Source organism: Monodelphis domestica, chromosome 8 (assembly GCF_027887165.1).
Source record: "Monodelphis domestica isolate mMonDom1 chromosome 8, mMonDom1.pri, whole genome shotgun sequence".
In the NCBI taxonomy this organism is placed as follows: domain Eukaryota; kingdom Metazoa; phylum Chordata; class Mammalia; order Didelphimorphia; family Didelphidae; genus Monodelphis; species Monodelphis domestica.
The window spans coordinates 159241195-159254897 of NC_077234.1; the positions used below are offsets into that span (position 1 = coordinate 159241195).

General features: G+C 39.1%; 1 long non-coding RNA gene across 1 annotated transcript; it reads right to left on the bottom strand.

The window, feature by feature from the left end:
• Positions 1-345: 345 nt before the first annotated feature.
• On the bottom strand, positions 346-13467 carry LOC107649838 (uncharacterized). The gene is made up of 3 exons (XR_008913909.1): positions 13341-13467; positions 2781-2857; positions 346-658 (listed from the first exon to the last, which is right to left on the bottom strand). It is a non-coding gene; the product is annotated as an uncharacterized LOC107649838 (long non-coding RNA).
• Between the last annotated feature and the right edge of the window lie 236 nt (positions 13468-13703).

Below are 13703 nucleotides of genomic sequence, written 5' to 3' on the forward strand. Positions count from 1 at the left end.
CAAGTCACTTAACCCCAATTGTTCACTCAGCATGAACCACTCTTCTGCCTTGGAACTAATATTTAATATTGATTCCAAGACAGAAGGTAAGGATTTTTTAAATAATCAGTTATTAAGATAACAAAGTCAAAGTGCCCAGATTAGGAATCCCTACATTAGGAGGTATATCCTATTGCTCTAATATTCCAAAACCCTAATGTAGTCATGTCTACTTGGTTTCTTCCCAGTAACAGCTGGCTTCAGGAAGAGTTGGAATAGGTAGAGAGGGTGAAATAACCCAAAAAACTTAGAGGAAAGCTCTCTGAAAATGTCAGAATTACTATTGTTCAGTAGTATCCACTCCAATAAATTCACCAATGTATTTTCATAAGTATGTCACTCTTAAATGAAAAATAAGAAAGTTGTTGCAAAATGAATCTTTTGACAAAATACCACGTTTCAAGTCCATGGCTTCCTACTTTGTCACTGAGAAGATAGATTTTGTGTGGTTGGAGAACAATACCCAGAATTCAGAAAATATGTAGTTCCTGTTCCCAGGGGGTCATTGGATAGAACTTAGATGTTCAGTGAGAGCCAGCAAATGAGATAGATGTATTGGGAAGAGAAGTTGATTAATTGGTGGAACAAATCTTTGGGATTCTTCAGACTTGACACAAACCTAAGAATAAAAAGAATAATTGTATTTATATTATAACACCAACATTTAAAAAACTAGTCATTTTGAAAGACTTAAGAACTCTATTCAACTCGGTAATCAATCATGATCCCAAGGGACCAATAATGAAGAACACTGACAAATAGACGATGGACTAATAAGCAGAATGAAACATGAATTTTGGGGACATGGTTTATGTGAACACTTGCTTTTATATCACCGTATACAATTGTTGGAAAGATTTTATTTTTCTTTTGGGGGGGAGAAGAAAGAGGTAGGACTTAGAAAATGCTCAAAATAGAAAAAAAAAGGTAATTAAAAAACAAACATACCTATTTAAAAAAAAAAAAACAAAACTAGTGTCCCTACTTTTATGACTCTCACTACCCAACCAACATGGCAAAATAATACACTATGACTGGGTAAGATTATGTAGCAAAAGGATCTCTTTATTTATGCCCTAAGACCACCCAGACCCTATCAAGACTGTCAGAAATAAGAAGGGCATAACCAGGAGTTGACTGGTAAAGGCTTAATAATAGGTTCTCTAAAGGGAAAAAAAAAGGGGGGGGGGGGAACAGGGCTCACCCAATACACTTTTAAGTTGAATCTGTATTATTAGCATTTTCTCCTTTACTTTCTTAAACCTGGAGAGTCAACAAAACAGTAAATCAAATTCCAATTTGATTGTTTGCCTATTTCCAAAGAATAAATTGCTCACACTGAAAATTTAACAATCAGCTCTCCCAAGTTGGTTCTAGCACATGACAGCTAGGATGAAATAGGAATCAACAACTCTAACCCTTCCATTGATGTAAACGTCCACCAGGCTCTACAATATGTCCTGCCCTATTCTTCTAAGATTTCGTTGAACCTTATTTATCATCATCACTGCCTCTATGCCCTTCAGATCCCCCTGAGTGCTGTCTTCTAACCTTTAACTCCTGAGTGTTTCCATTGGACTTTCAGTTAAACTCTTTAACATGTTGTCTCCCCCAATTTGAGGGTATGAGGAATAAAAAGAATTAATGTGTTCTCCTTAGAGTGGACAATCATGCTATCCCCTCTTCCCCATCAGGGAAGAAAGCCTGTTTAGGCTTACCTCAAGGACATTTTGTTATTGCCACAGGCGCAGTGAGTTGGGAGGTCTCATCTCATTTCAAGGAAAGCTATCCTACCTCCTTATCTCCTCATACCTTTAGGAGCCAGAGGCATCACTCCCAAGGACATGGCTACCTTCCCATAACCTTACCCATCCCTAGTGGGAGCTCGGGGTGAACTGATGTTATGTATCTTGCTATTTTCTGATTGGGATAATCTTTATACCTTGACTGTAAGTCCTGGCCTCCAGATGATGAGGTGTCAGACAGAGGGGTAAGAGGGGTCTTGCATCAGGAACCTATAGAGCTTGTATCTGCACCCATGCATTGGCATTTGCCATTAGGGCATTTGTCCCTTTCTTTCAAGAAAGAATAAAGGTCTGCTTCTTCTACTCTCACTTTCTGATTCCAGGTTTATAATTGTAATAGGAGGTGGGTGTTCATTTTTATCCCATTCAAGGATGAATTCCTTGAATGTTTCACCTTTTATATTTACATCCCCAGCAATTAGCATTGGGCTTTCCAGATAGAACATGATTGATTTTTCCATTTTTTCCTTTCTACCTACTCTCCTTCTTTCTCTCCCTTCTGCTTTCCCTTTTCTTTCTTTTGTTCTTTCCCATTGAGATAGATGCTACAGTGGCTAGACTTTTGCTCAGCTTGGTAAATTGTAAAAAACAGTCATGGAGATCATGGGAAGATGCATCAGACACAGCCTCGGGCAACACTGTATTAGCTTCATAGAGAAGACAAGCAGTCGAAAATCACTGTTTTCATCTCCTTACAACTGAATCACAGGGAGTAACTAGAACTCCTTTCCAAAGGCATATTCTTTCATCCTTGATGAGTAATACAAGAGCAAACAATGAATCTAAGAAGAAGGGAGGCTACTAAGGCTCTGAAATGGTAAGGAACTATGGACAACAAAGGAAACATTCCCATCTCCATTTCTTCAAGGTTCATCAAACATTTAGGAAATGCCTACTGTGTACAAGCCAGTCAACAAGCATTTATTAAATACCTACTATGTTCCAGGAATTCTTGTGGTAGAGATGATAAAATGTTAATTACATTCAATTTCTGCCTTCAAGGAGCTTGACATCTAGTAAAGGAGAAAAAACATGTTAAAAAATTGCTAGGGTGCAGCTAGGTGGCTCAGTGGATTATGAGAGGGGAAGATAATGGGTTCAAATGTGATCTTAGACACTTCCTAGTTGTGTGACCTTGGGTAAGTCACTTAAGTCCCTTTGCCTAGGCCTTAGTGTTTTTTAATAAATAAATAATAAATATAATGCGATATAACATAGTAAATAAATTATGACAAGTATATCTATATGTGTCTATATGCATGAGATATATAAAGAGCTTTGAAAGCTCAGAGGATGGAAAGAAGACCATTCATGAAGAACGAAGTAATTTTTCTGATGATTCCTTTTGTCTGGAATGCAATCCCTACTCTACTGTTCCTATCCAAGTCATAGATTCGGCTTAAATCCAATCTCCTACATGAAGCAAGCCTTTCCAATTTATTGCATGTCTTTAATACAATTGATTTCTTTTTTTTTTAAACCCTCACCTTCTATTTTCGAATCAATACTGTGTATTGGTTCCAAGGCAGAAGAATGGTAAGGACTAGGCAATGGGGGTCAAGTGATTTGACCAGGGTCACACAGTTGGGAAGTGTCTGAGGTCACATTTGAACCCACAACCTCCCAACTCTGCACCTGGCTCTCATTCCACAGAGCCACCCAGCTGCCCCAAAAAGCAATTTATTTCTAATTATTTTTCTGAGTTAATTTGTTCTCTACCAGACCTCAAACACTTTTGGAGGAGAAAATATTGTGTCTTTTTTTTTAACTTCCTTTATAGCATCTAGAACTGTGTTTTGCATATAATGAGTATCTGATAAATACTTACAGGTTGATTGGTTTATTGACCAATCCATTCAACTCATCCTTTTTGTAAGGGGGCTACTCAGGTCCACAGAGCCACCAGTTCAGAAGGAAAAATATGTGGCGAATTTCTCACATATTTGGTCTTTGCAATCAAAGATTTAGAAGAGGGGCAACTAAGTAGCACAAGGGATAGAGCAGCAGGCCTGGAGTTGCAAGGACCTGAGATTCAAATCTGGCCTTAAATACTTCCTAACTGTATGACCCTGAGCAAGTCACTTACCTATAAGCCCTTCCCACTCTTCTGCCTTGGAATCAATACACACTGAGTATGCATTCCAGACAGAAGGGAAGGTTTTAAGGAGAACAAAAAGGAACTAGAAGGGGGCTCAGAGGTCATTTAGACCAGCTCCCTGGGAAATGAGCATTTGTTCCCCAGAACTCTAAATCCCAGCTTCCCTGCTCCCTCTCACTTTACCTGCTAACATAGGGAAGATAGAAGTTTTGCGTAGCTCTGTCCCTCTCTCTCTTTTCCCACGAATGTGGCTGGGAAACTGTTCTTTACTCAGGTTTTTACTTTTGTCCTTTTATTTCTTCTACTTCAAGTGATTATTAATAAATCTTATACAAATAATACTTAGAGTTATTGTATATTATTTTAAATCTTACACCCCTCCTTTTTAAAGTTAAGAAAATTGATGCTCAAAAAGGTAAAACTTGTGGAAGGCCACACATAAGATGTGAATACATCCTCCAGGGTATTATTACATCTTTTTTGCAAGTATCATCCTGAACTTCTTTTTTTTTTTTTAAACCCTTACCTTCCATCTTAGAGTCAATACTAAATATTGGTTCCAAGGCAGAAGAGTGGTAAGGGTTAGGCAATGGGGGTCAAGTGACTTGCCCAGGGTCACACAGCTGGGAAGTGTCTGAGGCCAGATTTGAACCTAGGACCTCCCATCTCCAGGCCTGGGTCTCAATCCACTGAGCTACCCAGCTGCCCCCTCATCCTGAACTTCTTCATTGCCCTTCATCACACAAAAAAGAGATGTCTAAAATGAGAAGAAAAAGGAAAAAATAATTCTGGAAAACTCAAGCCATGCCAAATGACCATTCATTGCCTGAAAAACAATATATGTAGACCTATTCCCAACAAAGTAGAAACTTCCAGAACTTTTTGCAGAAAAAGTTCTCCTGCAATGGCCTTTTTAGAAACTTTCAATCACCCAGTGTGCAACTTTGATACCCAGGACATCTTTGTAAGACCTTATAACAGGAGCAACTCAGCCGCTCCATGGATAGAGAGTCAGGGCAGGAGAGAGAAGGTCCTGGATTCAAATTTGACCTCAGGCACTTCCTAGTTGAGTGACTGGACAAGTCACTTAAGTCCAATTACCTAGCCTTTACTGCTCTTCTGCCTTAGAATTGATAAAGACTTAATATCAATTCTAAGATACAAGATAAAAAAAAAGGAAAGAAAAGACCTCATGACAAGTTAAGAACTTTTCTGAAGGTCAAAGGCGGCTTTTTGTCTCATTAAAAAAACAAACAAACACTGGACAACTGGGCAGGTCACATAGCAAGGATTCTGGACACCCAGCTAACAGAACGAATCCCATGGGAAATAAAGGAGAAAAACTCTTTGGGCTTTGCCCTGATTAAGAGAAACCAGAAAGGAGTCTATTCAGCACCAAGACCTGAAACTGAGCTGCTTTTTAGAGGCAGGAATAAGCGATTTTCCTATAAGAGCAAAGGTATTTTGATTGAAGCACATGATCATGAGGTGGGATTAGGGAGCATGTGCACCCCACCATTTTATTCTGGCAAGCTGCCATATAATGGAAACACCCGCACTGACTCAGCACAGAGCTGACCTTTCACTGGGCTGTTTTTGCCTTTCTTGAGATCGCACTGCCTGGCCTTCATCCTTGTGGTTCATTGAGAGAGATGGAAGAAGTGAGCCCAGGTCTGGTCCTCTTGGATGCCCTGTACTTCTGAGGGTGCCTGGCACAGAGCAGGCACTCAGTGTCTGCTAACTGACTGACTAGGTGTGCAGGTGCCCTCTGAGGAGGGAGGACAAATGTAAAGGTGAAGGTCAGTTTAAGAACTAGACTGACCTGAGCGGAGACCCTGTGGCTGATGGGCGATTCCAGTGCACAGAGCAGCCTCGTCCTCGTGTGTCTGTTAGTAAACCAAAAAATGGCCCAACTTGAAAGACAGTCATCCAATTAGTGACAGAATGAGGAAAGCAGGACATTCATTAATCTAATAGTTGAGAAACTCGGTTAGCTAAGAGGGAGGAAAAAAAAGAATTATCTAAATGTTAAGTTCTAAAGAAGAAATGAAGGGCATCTATTAGAATCTATAAAGCTCTATCTGACTTTATGATGTCTCTCTGAGGTCAAGAGAAGGCAAATGGAGTTTCAAAAATCTAAATCTTCCTACTTAACATTCCCAATAATCTTGACGGTTAACCCCAGGTAGCTATCTCCTTCTGATACCACAAATGTTCACTGCAAAATTAAAATTAGAATCGATACAATGAGTCCTCAATATGTAAAACAATTCCAGGCCTTTTTTTTTTTTAGCATGAAGTTTCATTTAAACCGCAGGAATAAAAAGAAAAGACAAACCTTTGTTCTCTTCATTTCACAATCCTACAAATGGCCTCTTGGCCAAAATAGCTTCTCTAATCTTTAAGTTTTAATTAGCTACCCACAATTCATAGAATATCAGGAATTAAAATGCTGATACCTCATTCTCCTGAGAAATGGCACACAATTAACCTCTTTTTTCTGGTCAAAGACTGAAATTGAGAAAGGGTAATGACAAAGTTAATCCATTCTCATGGCAAGGGATACAATGGAACCAGGAAATAGCATAAGACCTGGCGTCAAAGGAGAGAAGCAGTCCTAAAAGTGTCCAGAAATTATGGATCAGTTTTGTGTAGGCTTTTTGTATTCGTGACAAGTTATATCACAAAATTATATTGGGCACCAAATATCTTATAAAAATGTCAAGCGATTCATGGGAGCTAATCTACCTATGTTCCTTTCTTCTCCTCTCAGAAAACTGAGATGTAAATAGGGCTTAAATCAGGTCAGAAGCAGAGAATCTCAGATGAGGCAGACACAGGAAACAGAGACTAGGAAATGGATTTCAGCCTAGCAGGATCTGTTAGCATTAAGGCTTACATGGAGTTGTTGAATTTATATCTTTCTGTAACAGTAATTTAAAGATTTTTTTTCTTTTGGTAATCAAAGAGTATATATTTATTTTAATAAAATTAACCTAATAATCGTAGGTCACAAGAGTAACAAATATGAGGGAGGATAAATGGACAGCCAAAGTATAGGATTGGTACCCACAAAATAAATATATATGTTTAATTCTCTAAGACATTGGTGGTTCCTTGATGGAAGATTAATTGACTTGTCCACAGCAGAATCAAGATTTGCATTTAGGGCCTCTGACTCCAAATTAAGCCCTCTTTCCAATATGGCCTGATACTCACTGGAATTCCCACTTATGCACATATGAATATGCACATTTGATAGCCAAACATGTCATAGAATTGCATCCAGCATCTACCTAAAAATTGTTATGAACAATCCCAGGTCTCTATGTTTTGCCACTTCCTTTTTATAGCTGATTTCCTACTCTAATTCTTCCTGTTTTCTTTAGCCTCTTCCATTTCATCAGATAACCATTTATCAAGCAAACTACTATGTATCAGGCATTGTGTTAGACATTGTTGATACAAAAAAAAAATAAAATAAGAGCTACCCTCAGGGAAACTGCATTCTAAGAGGGGAGAGAAAAACATATATATATATATATATATATATATGTGTGTGTGTGTGTGTGTGTTTTTTAATAAATAAAAATAAGGAGATGCTTAAATACATGGTAGCTGGAGAGGAGTGCTCTGTCAAAACTGAGGTGATCAGGAAGTCTTCTTGTAGAAGGTAGTATGGAGCAATATTTTGAAGGAAGAGAGGGATTCTCTGAGGCAGAAGTGAGGAGAGGTATCTTGTAGCCATGGAGAATGTGCAATACAAAGGCACAAGACAGGAAGAAATGGAATGCCAGTTCTGTAAAACTCTAGAGCTATGGTGGCAAACCTATGGCATACGTACCAAAGGGGGCACTCAGAGCCCTCTCTGTGGGTATGCACACTGTGACCTCATCACAAAATTCACCAGAGTTCATTGATAGAAAGCCAGAGGGACATGGGACCAGGCTGCTCCCATCCCCCTCTCCACAGGTGCCTGAGGACATTTCTCACATCACCTACCCCTCTAAAAGGTTTGCCATCACTGCTCTAGAGGAATGAGGCAGAGTCTCCAGTGGAGGGCAACTAGGTAGTCCAATGAACCAAGTGCTGGGCTTGAGTTCAAATTTGACCTTAGGCATTTACTAGCTGTATGTCCCTGGGCAAGCCATTTGCCGCAGTTTCTTCATTTGTAAAATGAACTGGAAATGAAAATGGCAACGCACTCCAGTATCTTTGCCAGGAAAATCCTCAAATAAGATCACAAGAGTCAGACATGACTGAAATGACTGAGCCACAACAACAATGTCCAGTGAGGCTAAAAAGACAGGCTTTAAAGGACTTTAAAAGTCCAATGAGGGGGCAGCTGGGTAGCTCAGTGGATTGAGAGCCAGGCCTAGAGATGGGAGGTCCTAGGTTCAAATCTGACCTCAGACACTTCCCAGCTGTGTGACCCTGGGCAAGTCACTTGACCCCCATTGCCTAGCCCTTACCACTCTTCTGCCTTGGAGCCAATACACAGTATTGACTCCAAGACGGAAGGTAAGGGTTTAAAAAAAAAAGTCCAATGAGGGGGTGTACTTTTTACTAGAGATAAAAATAAGGAGTCATTTGAAGTTTACGGAGTAGAGAAATGACATGGACAGAGCTGCACTTGAGAAAAATCACTTTGGAAGCAGTGGGTAAGACGAACTGGAGAAGGCAGAGAGACTTAAAGCAGGAGATCATTCTGGAAGCCATTGCAATAATCTAGTTGAGAAATGAGAGAGATGAAACTGAGGTGGTTGCTGTATGAGAAGAAAGAATATAAATTTTGTATTTTAATTTTGTTGGATACAAAAGATGTTGTGGAGACAGAGATGGCAAGAACTGCAATTGACTGCTATATGTAGGATGAAGGAGACTGAAGAAGCAAGCTGGGCTGAGGTTACTGACCTGGAAGACTGAAAGGATGATGATGATATCTTCAACATAAAAAAGGTAGTGAGGGAAAGGGATGGGTTTTCACAAAGATATCCACTTAAATATCCCCTGGGCAACAACTTTTGTAGAATTGTTGACTGGGGGAGAGACTGGGGCTGCATATATGAGATTTGGGAGCTATTGGCAAAGAGGGGTTAATTCTGTCCCTGGGGGAAGGTTTTAGTTGAAAGATGGGCTCAGGAATCTGTTACAGCTCCTGCCTTCCTACAAGGTTCATCTCAACTGTCACCTCCTTTCCTGAGGTCCCTCCTAAGCTTTCCCTCTTTACTCTAATGGTCCAGGCTTTCTCCCTCTCAAATCATATGGATAAACATTGTATCTCCATAGTAGAATGTAAGCTCTCTAAAAACATTGACTATTTTGCCTTTGTTGTATTCTTGGCACATAGTAGGTACTTGATAAATAATTATTAAATTGAACTAAATTAAATTGAACGATCATCCTGACCACACATGTGATGTTCTGTTATGAACCGATGAGTCACTCTGTTATCTGGCCTGGATGACTCAACATTGCATGAAACTGTTCAGAGAAAAAGCTCTGGCGTCCCTGGGGGCCACCAGAAGGTCCAACAATCGCTCTTCAGAGAAGACCTCCCAAGCGCACATAGGAAAGACCAAACAATACTAGACTCCACCTACACGGCCTATTAATACAGCAAGTCTGACTGACCTGATAATTGGCGGATTAAGGGAAATGTTTCCATTATTCCAACATGTTTCTATTTGCGGTGGGCTGTCAGGTTTCCCTTATTAGCTCTTCAGCCTCAGATGCTTAACTTGGTTCTTAATCTCTCAGTTACATCTGGAAGCTTTGCTAAATCTGTGTATCTGGCAAGTTACTTGAGCCTTACATTTTAAAATAACAGCAGTAAAAACACCTTGAGCGATTTGAAAATGAGAGAAGACTGTTGCTGCTGTTGCTTTGGTGCTTGTTAAAAAGTGTTTAAGAGATGTCAACAATATAATAGATGTTCAATGGAATGCATAGACTCGACCCTTGATCTTCAGGCTTCTCACCTGAATTAACCTTTGTTAGTGCCTGGGCAGATCCTGTCCCATGAAGTACTTCAGCTTGTCTTTCTGTTTAGTGGAGGAAGAATTTTCTGGGCAAAGCACTAGAACCCTCCTTGTGGAAAACTGCCAGTGGGTTCTAACTCTCCTCTACCAAGTGAAGTCAGTAAGTATTCATCAAGCGGCTCCTAGGCACCAGGAATTGTTCTGAGAGCTGGGAATACAAGGAACGACCAAAAACAACAACTGTGATCTCAGGAAGTTCACATTCTGCAGATGAAAACAGAATGAATCACTTGTTTATTTGGGCATATATTGGGGGAGGGGGAGCTTATAAGATTCACTTATAAAAATGAATAATATGGAAATATGTTTTGTGTGATAATACACATATAACCCAGATTGAATTACTTGTCAGCTCCACGAGACGGGAGGGAAGAAGAGAAGGGGGGACAATCTGGATCAGATAACTTCAGAAAATGTGTGGAAATTTGTTATTAAAATAAAAACAATAATAAAAGAAGTTCACATTCTAATTCAGAAGATAACATATGAATAACCACATACAAACAAAATAAACACAAAATAAAATAGAGATAATCATGAGGAGGGAGCTAGCATTAAGGGAAATCCAATGGTCCAGATATAAGGTGATGAGGGGCTACACTGAGGTGGCAATGTCACAGGAGAAAATAGGAGAGCAATATAGGAGAGATGTTGAAAAAAGGTTTGATAGACCTGGCAATATATTGGATTTGAGGAGAGACAGAGACAGAGAGATGGAAAGACAGAGAGAGAGAAGCAGACAGACAAAGAGACAGAGAGAGAGAGACAGAGAGAGAGAGAGACAGAGAGAGAGAGAGGCAGAGACAGAGAGAGACAGAGACAGAGACAGAGACAGAGACAGAGAGACAGAGATAGAGACAGAGAGAAGTTGAAGATGACATTTATGTTAATAGCCTATGTAAATGGGAAGATAGAGAAGCCTTCAACAGTAATAGGAAAGTTGGGAAGATGGAAGGGTTGGGGAAAAGGGTGGATAACGAGTTCACTTTGGGACATGCTGGACATTCTCCAAACTATTCTGCTTTGAAGTCAGGCCTTCTCCTTTAGCAGAGGACAGCCATTTTCATTTTGATCTATACCTTTTAGACTGCATCAAAAAATTGTTGCTCCTATTCCCTTCATCTAAAGAATACTTCAAATCACTAATAATAAGAGAAATGTGAAACAAAACTCTGAGGTTTCACCTCACACCCCAAGCAAATTGGCAAAGATGCCAAAAGCTGTGAAAAAGTCACTATTTGAAGGTTTGTAGAAATATGAGCACACTAATGGACTAGAGGGAGAACATTCTATAAAGATACTTGGAATTGTGCCAATAAAGTGGCTAAAATGTTCATAATCTATGAGTCAGAGATTACATAGCTGGGCATGTAACCCAAGAATGGCCTCAAATAGAACAAAACATTTATAGCCCCACTTTTTGTAGGAACAAAGAACTAGAAACAAAGTAGATGCTTGTGCAATAGGGAATGAGTTAATAAGTTATAGTTTTGTTGTTGTCGTTGAATTGTGTCTAACTCTTTGAGATCCCATTTGGTGTTTTCTTAGAAAAGATACTGGAGTGGTTTGCCACTTCCCTCTCCAGCTCATTTTGCAGATGAGGAAACTGAAGCAAACAGGGATAAGTGACTTGCCCAGGGTCTCACAGCTAGTTAAGTATCTGGGGCCAGATTTAAATTCAGGAAAATAAGTCTTCACTGTTCCACGTGTGGTACATCGATGTAACAAAAATGCTATTGTATTGTAACACAATACAAAGAAGAATGGAACCACTTATGTGAACTGATGCAAAGTAAAGAAAGCAGGAAGGGGAAAATAAGCACTATGATGGCAATGAAGGCACTCTCTGACTCTGTAACTTTTCCAGATGTCTAACTTAAATTAGTTTTCCCTCATTCCATTCCAGGGCTCTTTACACTTTACCATAGATAGTCCTTATCATCTGGTTCAGTCTTCAGTTTCCTTGCAAGTAAATGTATATAACCACTTATGATGAATATTTGTCTATTATTTTCTTAAAAATTAATTCTAATACAATATCATCCTTTTTCCTCTCCTTTCTCAAAAACTTCTCCAGTGCATTTAGACATCATATTTCAGCTTGAAGGGGGTGGGGAGGGAACATCTGATAAAACTAATTCTCACTCAGATAGAAATGTTAGTTTCCTTCTCCCTTAAGCCCAGGGATCATTGCTTGCTAAAGTAAATAAATTGCTAATCAGAAGAATTTTGGACAGTCATGGGTTTTACGTAGAGAGAAAGGAATCTTTCCTTTAAGTCATGCCTGTTCCAATTAATCTCATCGTCTATGTTCTATTTTATGAAGAACTCACACAAGACAAGCATTCACACGGAGGTCAGAAGAAGTGATACAAGAGCACTCCAAAGGTCTCTCTGAAAACCTTCGGTATTGATTAAGATATATGGGAAACACTGGCATAGGACCATGCAACATGGCATGCCCATATCAAAGAAGGCCCTGTGCTCTAGGAGCAAAGCAGAATTGCAGTAGTTCAAAAGAAAAATGACAGGAACAAGTTTAGAGAAATCTCCATTTCAAATGTTCACATGGGATATTTGTGCCCAACTTGTGGCCTTCCACACTTATATTGGTCTGATCAGCCACAGTCAAACATACCATACATTGACTCCAACATAGTGAGGTCATTTTGGTCCTCTTCTTAAAGAACAGGGCAGATTAGGAAGACTACACGGGTATGGACTAGAGTACAAATCAGGATCATGTCAATGTTAAATAATCAAAACCCTATAGGCCCCCAGATGGAGTTCCAGAAGATCAGATCAGTTATAGCTCCTTCAAAGGCAAACCTAATTCTAAAATGAAGTCCAAAGTCAAGAAAAGGTCTGGGAAAAAGAGCAAATAACAACAAAAGTATCTGACTATAAAAAAATATTATGGTGATGGGAAAGCTTGAGACACAAACTCATAAGACAATGACTTGAAAATATATCTATAAGCAAAGCCTCAAAGAAAAATATAAATTGAGCATAAAACCAATATACACTCCTAGAAGAGCTAAAGAAAGGGAAAAGAACAAAGAAAGATTTTAAAAATCAAAATTATTACTCCCATTCTTTCTTAAATTCATTTTAAAAATTAAAACCAAAAGAATCATCTTTCCAGAAAGTCAAATCTTAATTATCCATGAATGATTTATCTACTTTTAATGGATCATTAGTTGCAAATATCCATTCCCTTACCAGTTTCTCCCTCTGCTGATCAAATATTCAGGTAATATTTGATAGTACTTTGTGTGTAGGTAAACAGATGGCACAGAGGATAGAGTGCTGGACCTAGAGTCAAAGACCTGAATCCAAATCCAGCTTGTCACTTACTTTAGGTGAGTCTCTTAGCTTCTATTTGCCTCAGTTTCTTCATCTATAAAATGGAAATAATTATAGTATACTAGTTGTTGAGAGGACCATGTGAGGTAACAACTGTAAAGTACTTAGGACAGTCATGGCACATAACAGGCACTTAATAAATGCTAGCTCCCTTTCCTAAATACTTATATATACTTTGGGAATATCCATTCATTTTAGGAAACGGAACATAATGCTTGCTTTGGCAGCACATACAATGGAACATAATTTGGAAGATAAATCTTCTAGGAGAGACAATCAAAAGACACTCCAAAACAAAACATAAATTACTGTGTATTTCCTGCTCTTCCAAATAAGCTCCCTGAGAGAAGAAAT